This window comes from Heterocephalus glaber, unplaced genomic scaffold (assembly GCF_053883595.1).
Source record: "Heterocephalus glaber isolate CG9 unplaced genomic scaffold, H.glaber_assembly_v1.0 deba00001451, whole genome shotgun sequence".
NCBI classification, from domain to species: Eukaryota; Metazoa; Chordata; class Mammalia; order Rodentia; family Bathyergidae; genus Heterocephalus; species Heterocephalus glaber.
Genome location: NW_028258301.1, coordinates 724,811 through 737,662, shown reverse-complemented (window position 1 = coordinate 737,662; position 12,852 = coordinate 724,811). Strand labels below are relative to the sequence as shown.

The following is a 12,852-nucleotide window of genomic DNA, read 5'->3' as shown; positions in this document are numbered from 1 at the left end:
GTGCTTTTGGGTTTTAATGAAGACTTCATTGCACAGACATCACTACTAAAAGGGTGTCAAAACCCAGAAGGTCTGTCTACTTAGAGTCTTCAAAAATTTCTTCCTCCAAAGTAAGAAGCAGTACCCCTCCATGAATGAGAAAAACTAAAGGGAATTCTTCACAGTGGGCAGAATTTCAGGCAGTGCACATGTTGTACATTTTGCTGGGAAGAAAAAAAAAAATGGTCAGATAATGCTACTATATACTGATTCGGGGGCTACAGCCAATGGTCTGGCCAGACTATCAAGGACTTGGAAGGCACACACTGGAAAATTGGTGACAAATATTTGGGGAACAGGTATGTGGATAGACCTCTCTGTCCTATGGTTGCAGGATATAAAGATAATTGTGTTCCATGTAAATACTCACCCACCTCAGCAGAAGAGGGCTTTAATAATCAAGTAGACAGAATGACCTGTTCTATGAATAGCAGTCAACCTTTTTCTTCAGCTCCCCCATCATTGCCCAATAGGCTTGTCTTAGTTACTTTCTCATTACTGAGACACAATACCTGACATCCACAACTTTTAAAAGTTTATTTTGGCTCACATTTTGCAGAAGTTTCAGTCCAATGTCCACTGACTCCAAGGCAAGATAGCACAGCAGAGGAAAACTGCCTTCAAAGTATAGCAGCAGGAAGCAGAGAGAGATCAAGGGAGGAGAGAGGGAGATACAGTATACTCTTCCAGGCCACACCCCCAGTGACCACCTCCTTAGATCAGGGTTTACCTTCCAATATCACTTTTAGCTATAAACTCATCAGAGGACTAATCCATGATCTAATTACCTCCCCAAAACCCCACCTATGAACACGTGAGGTTTCAGGGGACATCCAGGTATAAACCGTCACAGGCCCTAGGTGTGGTGGTGCATGCCTGTAATCCCAGCACTTGGGAGACTGAGGCAAGATTGCCATGAGTTCAAGGCCAGCCTGGACTACATAGTCAGTCTAAGGCTAGCCTGCATTACAGAGCAAGATCCTGTCTCAAAAAAACAAATTAATTATCTGATTAATTAATTAAACCATTACAAGGCTCATGAACAAAGTGGTTATGGTGGCATGGATGGAGGTTGTGCACGGTCCTTAACAACAGACTTCCACTCACCAAGACTGATCTGGCTACAGCCAATGCTAAATGTCCACTATACCAGCACCAGAGACCAACACTGAGTCCCTAATACAGCACCATTCCCCAGGACAATCAGCCTGCAACCCAGTGGCAGATTGATTATATTGGACATCTTCCATCATGGAAAGGGTAGCACTTTGTCCTTACTGGCATACACTTATTGCAGGTATGGATTTGCCTCCCCTGCATGTAATGCTTCTGTCAAAACTACTATCCATGAACTTACAGAATATCTAATCAACCATCATGGTATGCCACACAGCACTGCTTCTGACCAAGGAATACATTTTATGGCCAAAGAAGTGAGGCAATGGCCTCATGCTTACCAACTTCACTGGTTTTTCCAAGTTCCTCACCATCCAGAAACAGCTGGACTGATAGGTATAATAGCCTTTTGAAGATGCATTTACCTTGTAGGGCTGGGGCAAGGGTCTCTAGAAGGCTGTATATGCTTTGAATCAGTATCCACTGTATGGTACAATTTCTCCCATAGCCAGGATTCACAGATTCAGTAATTAAGAGGTAAAGTAGGAATAGTACTACTTACCATGAATCCTCAGTAACCCACTAACAAAATTTTTATTTCCAGGGCTGGGGATTTAGCTCAGTGGTTTCGCTGCCTGCTGCACAAGCACAAGGACCTGAGTTCAATCCTCAGTACAAAAAAAAAAAAAAAAAAAAAATTATTTCCTGATCCCGCAACCTTATGCTCTGCTGACCTAGAAGTCTTAGTTCCAGAGCAGGGAAGGTGTGTACAAGGAAGCCCGACAATGATTCCACTGAACTGGAAGCTAATACTTCCCCTAGTTATTTTGGGCTCCTCATTTCTTTGAATGAACAAGCTAACAAGGTAGTTACAATGTTGGCAGGGATGACTGATGCAGACTTCCAAGGAGAAACTGAACAATTACTCCACAATGGAGGGAAGGAAGAATTTACTTCGAGAGCAGAAGATCCCTCAGTGTGCCTCCTAATATTACCATGCCTTGTCATGCAAGTCAATGGGAAACTACAACAACCCAATCACACAGGATGACAAATGGTCCAAACTCTTTGGGAATGAAGGTGTAGGTCACCTGCTAGGTAAAGAAGCAAGACGTGCTGAGGTGCTTGCTGAAGGCCAAGGGAATACAGAATGGGCAGAAGAAGGCAGGTATAACTATTACCACGTGACCAGTTAAAGAGGAATGTTCATTTTTCTTTCCTATTTTGTAAATATGATTGTACATGTACACACATACATTAAGCAGGTAACTTTGTTTTCTTTCTAACATAATATTGACAGACTTAATATTGGTTAAGTGTTGTTAAGTTTCTATTATAATGTTTACATTATGAAAGGTTAGATGAGTAAGCATCACCCAAAGAAAAACTGCCTTCTGGTCTGGGGAGGGAATTAGTGTGCTTCTGTTTGTATGCAGAAGAGCTGTATCACCTAGGCATAATTATAAACTTGCTACTATATCTGGAGGATAAGTATGGTTTAAGGAAATGTGTCTGGTTGTCAAGTTGACAAAGGATGAATGACAAGGGAAGGTCAGAGAATTTCTTTATGGTCAGCTCCGTGACAGAATGGTGAAATATCATTGTTTCTATGGCCCATCTTGGTGAAGAAAAATTCTAGTATCTATGGCCTGCCTTGGGGAAGAGTTCAGTCAGGTACTGTGGTCAAAATCAAAAATATATACATATCATATTTGTGCACTGTTGGTGGAAATGTACTAATGATTGAGCCACAGTGGAAAACAGTATGGTGCCTCCTCAAAAACTATATGCTACAGTTTGGATCTTAAATGTTCCAAAAAAACTGTATGCTACAGTTTGGGTCTTACATGTTCCACAAAAACTGTATGCTACAGTTTGGATCTTCAATGTCCCATGTGTTAACATCTTAGTCCCCACATGCCACAAATTTTGAAGAGGTAGGGGCCAGGGATTTAGTTCAGCAACATCGCGTCTGCCTCTCAAGCGCATGGTCCTGAGTTTGATCCCTGGTACCAAAAAAAACTTTTAAGAAGCAGGACTTAGTAGGAGATCTTCCAGTCATGGGGAGAGGGGGAAATACCCCTAAAGGGGACAATGGGACTCACTCCCTTACCTCTTTTTCTTTCACTTCCTGGTCCTGAGATGAGCAGTTCTGCAACACAGTGCTATACCACAGGGCCAAAAACAACAGGGCCAATCTATGTACTAAAACTTTCAAAACTGTGAGCCAAAATAAAACTATCTCAGGTATTTGTTATCTCAGAGGATTAACACACTAGATGATCCAGCAATTTCATTTCCAGTACACAGCCAAAAGACTAAAAGCAGTGTCTCAAGGAGCTATCTGTACACTCGTGTTCATTGCAGCACTATTCACAATACTTAAAACATGGAAGCAACACAAGTATCCATCACCTGATAAATGGATAAATAAAATGTGGTATACTCATGCCATGGAATGTTATTCAGCTTTTAAAAGGAAGGAAATTCTGCACTATGCTACAAGATGGATGAACTTTGATGTTGTGGACGGAATAAAAAATACCTCCCCAAAAGGTTCACGGCATTGAAGGCTTGATTGCTGATGGGCTTTTGATAGGCTTTTGGAGAGTGACTACATAATGAAGGCTCCAACTTCTCAGTAGAACTTAATGGCCTTATTGGGAGGTGACAGAAACAGGAGATAGGTTCTAGTTAAGGGAAGTGGATCACCTTGGAGACTATCTGGTCTCCAGCCCCTCCTTCTCCAGCTCTCTCACCCTGTCTGCTTCCTGGCCACCAAGAGGGAAACAGCTTTCCATACTCACATCCTTCCATCATGATGTTTTTGCTTTGCCACAGGTCTAAAAGCAATTAAGCCAGCCAGCCATGGACTGAACCTCTGAAATCATGAACCAATGTAAATCTTTAAATTGTTTGTATCAGGTATTTTGTCACAGGAACAGAAAGCTAACTAATAAACTTGAGGACATAACATTAAATGACACAAGCCATCACAAAAAGGACAAATACACCCAGTATGGAGGCACACACATCTATAATCTCAGCACTCTGGGAGACTAAGGTAGGAGGATCTCAAGTTTGAGCCCAGCCTAGGCAACTCAGCAAGACCCTGTCTCAAAATAAAAAACAATAAAAGCCTGAGGATGTAACTCAGTAAGAAAACCCTGAGTTCAATCCCCAGAACCAGGGGGAAAAAGGCAAATACTGTTTGCTTTCACTTATACAAAGCTGTCAAAATCATACAGACAGAAAGTAAAATGGTGGTTGCCAGGGACTAGAGAAAAGAAAAGTTATTTACTGGGCAGAGTTTCAACTTTAGAGGATTAAAAGAGTTTTGGAATGGATAGTAGTAATAAATGGTTATACCATGTTATTATTGTACTTAGTATCACTGAACTGTACACTTAAAACACTGAGATCATACATTTATGTGTTTTACTATTTAAAAAATTGAAAAACACTGTTAAATCAATTTTACTATGTATATTTTATCCCAACTTTTTAAATTTTAAAAGAAAAAGGATACCCCACAAAAATAGGAATACATTTTTTGGCAAGTATGTATTTAATAAAGATCTAGTATCAACCATAGTGGTACATGTCTATAATCCTAGCTACTCAGGAGGTTTAGGCAGGAGGATTAAGAGGTGGAGGCCAGCCTGGCAATTTAGCAAGACCTTGTCTCAAAACAAAAATTTTAAAAAGGGCTAGGACTATAACTCAGTGGTAGAACACTTCCCCAGCATATGCAAGCCCTGGGTTCAATCCCTACTACTGCAAAAAAAAACACAGGGAAGGGATGTCTAATATCCAGAATATATAAAAACTCTTTACAACTGAACAATAGCTGAGAATGTTGACATGTGCCAGTGATCCCAGCACTTGGGAGGCTGAGACAGAATCTTGAGTTCAAGACCAGCCTGAGCTACATAGCAAAACCTTGCCTCAAAAAAAACAAACAAACAAACAAAACACTCAACAATGAAAACACAACTCATTTTTTAAGGGGATAAAGGATCTGGATAAACCTCTTCCCAAAGAAGATACGCATTTGGCCAGTAGGCAGATTAAGAGATTTTAAACATCATTAAATCATTAAAGAAATAAAAATCAAAACCACAATCAAGTACTACTTCTCCTCCTAGAATGGCTTTAGGTAAAAAGATGTACAATATCAAGTGACAGCAAAATATGGAGAAACTAGAACACTCAAACATTGCTAGTGAAAATGAACAATGGTCTAGCAGCTCTAGCAAATAGTTTGACAGTTCTTTATAAAGTTAAACATAACCTTATCAAAACACCCAGGAAATCTGTTCCTGAGTATACAGACCCAAGAGAAATCAAAGCATACATCCACATGTCATATCCATAGCAGCATTGTTCACCATAGCAAAAACAAAAGTGGAAACAACCAAAATGTCCATAAAATGATAAATGGATAAACACAATGTGGTATCCCATAAAATGTTAATACTATTTACCCATAAAAAAGAATGAAGTGCTAATACACAATATGGTATGGCTGAACCTTGGAAACATTAACCTTAATGAAGGAAGATAGGCAAAAAGCCACACACTGTATGATTCCATTTATATGTAATGTCCAGAATAGGCAAGTCTCTAAAGACAGAAAGTAGTTTAGTGGTTGCCAAAGGCCTTAGGAAGGAGGGAATTAGGAGTAAGGTACAGTATTTCTTTTTGAGACAATGGAAATATTCTAGAATTAAATAGTAGTGATGGTTACATGATCTTATGACTACCTTAAAACCCACTAAATTGGATTTAAAACATAAGTTTTATAATGAAAAAAAGGATACACTATTACATATTCCATTAGCTATCAAAGCCATAATGGTTTCACACACTACATTCCAAATGAAAGAAAAATAATGTAGTGTTAATATTACTATGAAAACAAATTTGACTCTAATATTCCCTATTAGATGTCCCCAAAAGTAGTTTGAATACTACTGGCCTAAACTAATACTCACCACACGATTGGCACTTAGTGAAACACTTAATGACTGATCAATTTTAATAACTAAATTATTTAAAATACGGTGACTAACACATTGACAAAATGTAGTTAAGATTTAGCTATTCTGTATAATACATTATGTATTTGCAACATATTTTTAAACAACCTATGCATCAATACAGCATTAACACTCTGCATATATGTTGATAATCTAAGCTTGAGGTACAACATAGTACAGCGGTGAAGAGATCTGGCTCTAGACTCAAGACAGCCTAAGTTCAAATCCTGGCTCTGCTGCAAACTAGATGAGAGATATTGTCCAAGGTACTTAGCCCTTCTACATCTTCTTTCCTTACCAGTAAATGAGGAAAATATAAGAGAGATGTAGCTCAGTGGCGCTGTGCCTGCCTAGCAAACACACAGTCCTGAGTTCGATTCCCGGTACCAAAAAAAAAGAACAGTTGTTGTGAGGACTGAGTTAATACTTCTAAGATCTTGAGATAGAAGTTAGTACACAATAACACAATAAACTATCTTTATTGGGGGTGGGGATTTAGCTCAGTGGTTTCGCCACCTGCCGCGCAAGCGCAAGGACCTGAGTTCAATCTCCGGTACCAAAAAAATAAAATAAACTATCATTATTGTAAATCAAATATCCCTTTAAAACTAGAGGAGTGTGATTAACAAGCATTTTTTTTCCAGTGCTGATGACAGAACCCAGGGTCTCACACATGTCAGACAAGTGCTCTAACACTGAGCTATACCCCAGGCCCTCACCTATATCTTCCTGAAAGTACAGGCTGCTTTATGTAGATTAGGACTTCATTTTTTATTGGTGAACACTAACCTTGCACAAATGTCCTTTTTTCCAGTCCATACTTCCCAAAGTCCTAACCAGCCATGTCCAACCTGTAGCCTGCAGGTTGGACACACCCATGTTACAACAGAAGATATTTTTTTTTCCTTAAATTCTTTTATTGGTACATTTTAGGTATACATTTACATTTATCATTGGGAACGTGTACCTTTACATAATGTATCTTGATTCTTTTTCTTTGCCATTCTTCTGCCCTCTCTTCAATCCCTCCACCCCTCCCTATTTACAAAGACTTTTTTTCCATTTTTTTCCTTTTCTCATATTTTTTCCTTTCCCTTCTTTCCCTTCCCCTACTCCTTCCCCACTTCCCCTTCCCCTTTGGACCTTTTCTTCCTATTTCACATTATCAATTATTCATTTTAATCCTTATTTACATTTTCAGTTTCTCACACCAGAGAAACTATTTGGTATTTACACATGTGTGTCCTATTTATTTCACTTAAAAGTATGGCCTCAATGTGCATCCATTTAGCTCTAAATATATCTAGTTTCTCGTTCTTTATGGCTGAGTAGTACTCCATTTTATTTTTTTTTAAAACACATCTTGGGCAGGGGATTTAGCTCAATGGTGCTGCCACCTGTGTCACAAGAACAAGGTCACGAGTTCAATCCCTAGTACCAAAAAAGAAATAAAACACCACGTCTTCTTTATACAGTCTCCAGTTGATGGGCACTTGGGCTGTTTCCAAGTTTTAGCTATTACAAACTGTGCCGCTGTAAACATGGGTGAACATATTATCACTGTGATATGATTCTTTTAATTCTTTTGGGAAGATACCCAACAGAGGAATAGCTGGGTCAAATGGAACCTCTAATCCTAGTTTTTTGAGGTATCTCCATATTGATTTCCACAGTGGTTGCACCAGTCTGCATTCCCACCAACAGTGAAGAAGGATTCCTTTCTCTCCACAACCGCACCACCATTGAACAGAAGATATTTCTTTTTTTTTTAAGAAACTGTCTTAAAAATAAAGTTTTCTCACTTATATATTAACTATTTTATATGCAGCCCAAAACAATTCCTCTTCACTCAATGCAGGTGAAGCCAGGCATGTCCAATCCTCAGGTTGAACATGCCTGCAACTATTGCTTTCTAGTGCTAAACTAGAAAACAGTCAACTAATCCAAGCCAATGAGTGAAAAAAACTTCCTGAGAGACCAAAACAAAGTGATTCTCCCAGAGATATTTTAATTTCAAAAGATTCTTCTAAGAAATTAAAAATTGTTAGACAATGAGATCTGAATCACAAGATCTTCAAAGAAGTCTGGAACAAAATGAGAGGACAGTAGTAAAGAAGGCCTAACTATCCACTGAAAACAAGTCAGAAACCAGTTCTAACTACTGTTCAAACATTATCTCATGTGATCTCACAAGATAAAAATTCAAAATGCATGCAGTATAAAGTAAAAATGCAAATATTTCAAGAAGTGAATAGCCAAATGAAAGAATGAGTAACCAACTATAGGCAAGTTACCCTCCTACAAAATTGAGTAAACACTTGACATATCTGAGAAGCAAAATGGCATATAAAGAGACCTGTTGAAATCGTTATTCTATGATCTTCAGCAAATTTCTGAACTACTATGGCTCACAAATTTCTCATCCATAAACAGGTTTCATGGGGTTTTCACACTGACAAGTGGAAAAAAAAATGCATGAATATGCCTAGTACAGTAGCTGGAACAAAAGAGGTACTCTTAAGTATTAGTTTCCTTCTCTCTCCTCCTTTAACACACAGGGTAATTATGGGCATACAATGAAAAATATGATAAAGTACACTACACAAATTAATCTCTCACTTAAGGGGAAAAATCTGACCTTTTAATCTTTGATTTATGTATTTTTCTTCTTTGAAGAAGAAACACTGGGGGCATATTATGCTGGTTTTTCACATTTCCCAAATTACATGGTTATTTAGGATTCTAGAATTTAAACAATTCATTTAGTACCATGTAAAGAACTCAAATTCCTCTTTTTTGGTTTTTTGAGACAGGGTCTCACTGTGTAGTTCAGGTTGGCCTTGAACTTCCTATGTAGCCCAGGCTGGCCTCGAACTTCCTATGTAGCCCAGGCTGGCCTTGAACTCATGGCTCAGCCTTCCAAGTGCTGGAATTACAGGTGAAGATTTTTAAACATCCAAATATTCCCTCTTTGAACTATAATGTTATTCTTTTCTCTTGCCTATTGTCCTTCTAGAATTGTTTTATTTTTGCTTTCAGGGCTTCAATTCTGAAACATTCTTTTATGAATTCACATGTTTGTAGTTTATTTTAGAAGTTAACACTTCTCATTGAATTCTATTATCAAAATAAGTCTTTTTTTTTGATACCGGGGATCGAACCGCAGTCCTTGCACTTGCGCAGCATGCAGTGAAACCAGTGAGCTAAATCCCCGGCCGCAAAATAAGTCTTTTTTAACGATAAAATTTACTAACATCAGTGTCTATAAAGGCTATGTCTTGGATATTTTCTTTCTCTGAAAACAGAAACTTTCCAAAGTAAATAAAACACCTTTTTCTACTTCAGTGAACCTGACTGGACATTCTATAAAGAACACAACACAATTAATATTTACTATGTATGTCGAAGTTAACTTTGAGGTAAAAAAAAGTTCTGTAATTACTCTTACTAAATGAGTCATCTCTGAGAATAAAAGTTCCCTTTAAACAGTTTGTTAGAGGTATTTACAATTGCACTTATAAATTTTAATTTTTTAAATCTAAAATTAAAAGTAAATACTGTACAGTTTTACTTAAACCAAAAAAGAAAGTAAGTCTAGGTGTGATTTAGGATTTACAAAACTGAACTAAATTTATGTGCATGATAGTATCTTGTTAATTTATCTGTATTACTAACAACTTGGCCTAGGACAATAACAATCTTAAATTTCCTTTCTCTATCTAGAGGAGCTAGACTCAAAACTTTAACTTTCACTTCCACTTCAGGTTTATTTCAAGGAGTCTTTATTTTTTTCATTTTCCACATTACCCAAGTGAAAAACTGCAAGGGGCAGGAAAAATTTTTTTTTATCCTTTTATTGGTACATTTTAGGTGTACAATATAATGACATTCATCATTGGAGATATGCACCTTTACATACTTTCTTGGTTCTTATTTTTTCCCCCTTCCCATGCCCTCCCTTCAACCCCTCCATCCCTCCCTGTTTACAAAGACTTTGTTTCCATTTTTTCATTTTCTCATATTAATTCCATTCCCTTCTTTCCTTTAGGAAAATGTTTCTTTAACTTTCTTTTGTCTACACGTAACTATTTTTAAAGCATAAAATGACTTAAAATTCTTCTCCAAAACATATGGCTTTTAAGAATTAATCTGTTTGTAAAAGCATTATAGCACATTAGATACCAGTGAGTTAATTCTATTAAATATAGCCTTCTAAATGAGACAATATTTCATAATTTTACAAGTTCTGACTAATCAGAACTAGGAGGCTATGTGTAGCAAATTCTAAGGGTCATACATGAGGTCTGCATAAAGGAAATTTCATCGTACTCACACAAAATCAACTTTTGTTTTTAAAATATACTGTAATTCAATCTTTAATATAGCCATCTCCTCTAAATTATCATATCCAGTTGGATTTATCCATTTGTTAGCCAATAGTTCTTATTACTTTAAAAACAAAGAGGGTATGTTGTTTCACTAAGTATTAGAAACATTTCGCTCCTACAAGGCTTGGGGGCAGTCTTTGGAAATTATTTAACCCATTCTTAACTAATTACTAGCATAATCAGCATGCGACAATACACAATTCGAACTGCATTTCTGAATAGTAAGATCACAAAAAAGAGCAGAACTTCTGTATTTTAAAAAAATCAAAATGAAGAAAAATGGTATACCGAAACTAACACCTCACTCAAGGTACAAAATTCATGTGATGTAAGACTTGATAGTCTTCTAAAAAATGTTTAATCAACATTGTTAAAATGACAGTGATCCATGTCATCAGGTAGGACTAGAAATCCCATTGATGTGCTTCTTTTAAACATTTCATTCCTTTGCAATCCTGATACCAAAGGGATCCGAAACCTCTTGCGGAGGCGTGCAACACACTCAGAGAGTGCTGTCTGTTTACAAATACGAACCTCACAGTTACCCACGTCAAAAGCGCGCATTACCACTATTCGACTGGGGGGCGGGGGAAGAGAGAAGGTCCGCGAGCAAGAAACGAAATTCACGGACACCTTGGCCCTCTCCCTGCAAGGGCGAGCCCAGAGAAAATATTATGGATTATATGCGTGTGCATATTTACGTGTTAAATATATACATTTATGTCCAAAAGCAGGGGTCAAAGAAGAGGCATACATGACAGGGAATCATATTGGACCCAAGAGAATGCTCAAGCCAATCCTATCAATTCAAAATCCGCCTCTCCAGTCTACAACAGGTCTCAGCACGGGGCCGGCAGCCTCAGCCTCTCCATGGAGTTCGGCCCAGAAGAGCCCCAAGCCCTTCTCGGGCCGCCCAGGCCAGCGTCCCTCCCTCCCTCACCTCAGCCTACGCGCGGGACACCAGAAGCCCCTTCCCGCACTAAAAGTGGAGCCAGGCCCCGAGGGGGCGGCTGAGACGCGCGGGCCAGACCGACACCTGCGAGGCGAGGCACCTGAGGAGGCAGGCTGGGGGCCGCCGGCCTTCCCGAGCACACCCCCTCGCGAACGCGCGGCGCGGCGGCCGGAGCCTCCGTACCTGCGAGGCCCGCGAGCTACAGGCGCGCGCGGCGCCTCCTCATCTCAGTGGCTCCCGCTCCCCCTCCGCCTCCCGCTGCTGCTGCCGCTGCCGCCACTGCCACCACTGGAGGCCGGGACACGACGAGCTCAGGACTCCACCGCCATGTCCGCCGCGCCGCGAACTGCATTGTGGGGGGAAGGGATGGGGAGGAGGGAGAGAGAGAAAGAGGAGGATCCGCTGAGGGGAGGGGGGCCGAGGGAGAGTGGGCGCCGCGGAGAGGGGGAAGGGACGGGGACACAGCCCCAAATGGGGAGAGGAGGCGACAACCCCAGAGACGTGCGGGCAGAGACGCTGAGAGGAGGGTTCAGGGGCGTCTCCTCCCTTCCTGGGGTCCCCCCAGCACCCATTTCACCGAGGAAGGGGGAGGGGTAAGGACCCTGAGGGAGGGGCTACACTCGGGCCGCTGGCGGCCTCGGGGAAACAATGGGGTGGGGGCCGCGGTGGAAGGGCCGCGCACTCACACCCACAGTGAGGGAAGGCAACGCGTGCGAGGACGCTCGGGAGCGGTCCGGGCCCCCCGGGGCTCGCGGGAGGGGCGGAGCCACCGAGAGGGGGTTCCCGAGGTCCTGCTGCCCACAGGGAGGGATGCGCGGAAGCCTTCGAGCCTGAAAAGGCTGGGGTGGGGGTGCCGCTGCACCCCTCACCCAGGGCTCCGGGGCTACGGGCCACTCCGCTGTGCACCCCCCTCCCGGCGCAAAGGGGCCCGAGAGTCTCCTCTGCGCCTCTCTCAGAGCTGTTCCCCCCGGGGAGGAAGCCGGGCCTCGGCTGGTGCACCCTCAGGCCTGTCACTCCGCGAACCCTGGGCAGCCAGTGCAGTTGACCGAGCTAGACCGAGGAAGCCCTGGGTGACCCACTCACCCATTCACTGATGCCACCAGCCCACCACAGCTGGACCTCTTTTCCTCATAAAAGACAGACAATTCGGGAATTAATAATGCAGCGGAGAAATCTTGAGAATGAGATCTTAGAAATCATTTCTTAGTTGCAGGCGATTAGAGAATCCACTACAGTTAAATGAGACCCCCCTCCTTCACTTGCTTTCAATGTGTTAGGTTCTGCTTATTTAAAGTTTAGATTTGGGGCTGGAGAT

At 41.0% G+C, this 12,852-nt stretch overlaps 1 protein-coding gene across 8 annotated transcripts in view; it reads right to left on the bottom strand.

Moving 5' to 3' along the window:
- Tut4 (terminal uridylyl transferase 4) overlaps positions 1 to 11,893 on the bottom strand; it is a 119,142-nt gene extending 107,249 nt beyond the window's left edge. For 6 of the 8 annotated variants that reach the window (XM_013067263.3, XM_013067262.3, XM_021247970.2 and 3 more), the window contains exon 1: positions 11,721 to 11,890. The gene's annotated coding sequence lies outside the window, so the exon portion shown is untranslated. Of the gene's footprint in view, positions 1 to 11,720 lie in introns of all 8 variants that reach the window. The other 2 variants (XM_087214721.1, XM_021247973.2) reach the window with 2 other exon arrangements.
- Between the last annotated feature and the right edge of the window lie 959 nt (positions 11,894 to 12,852).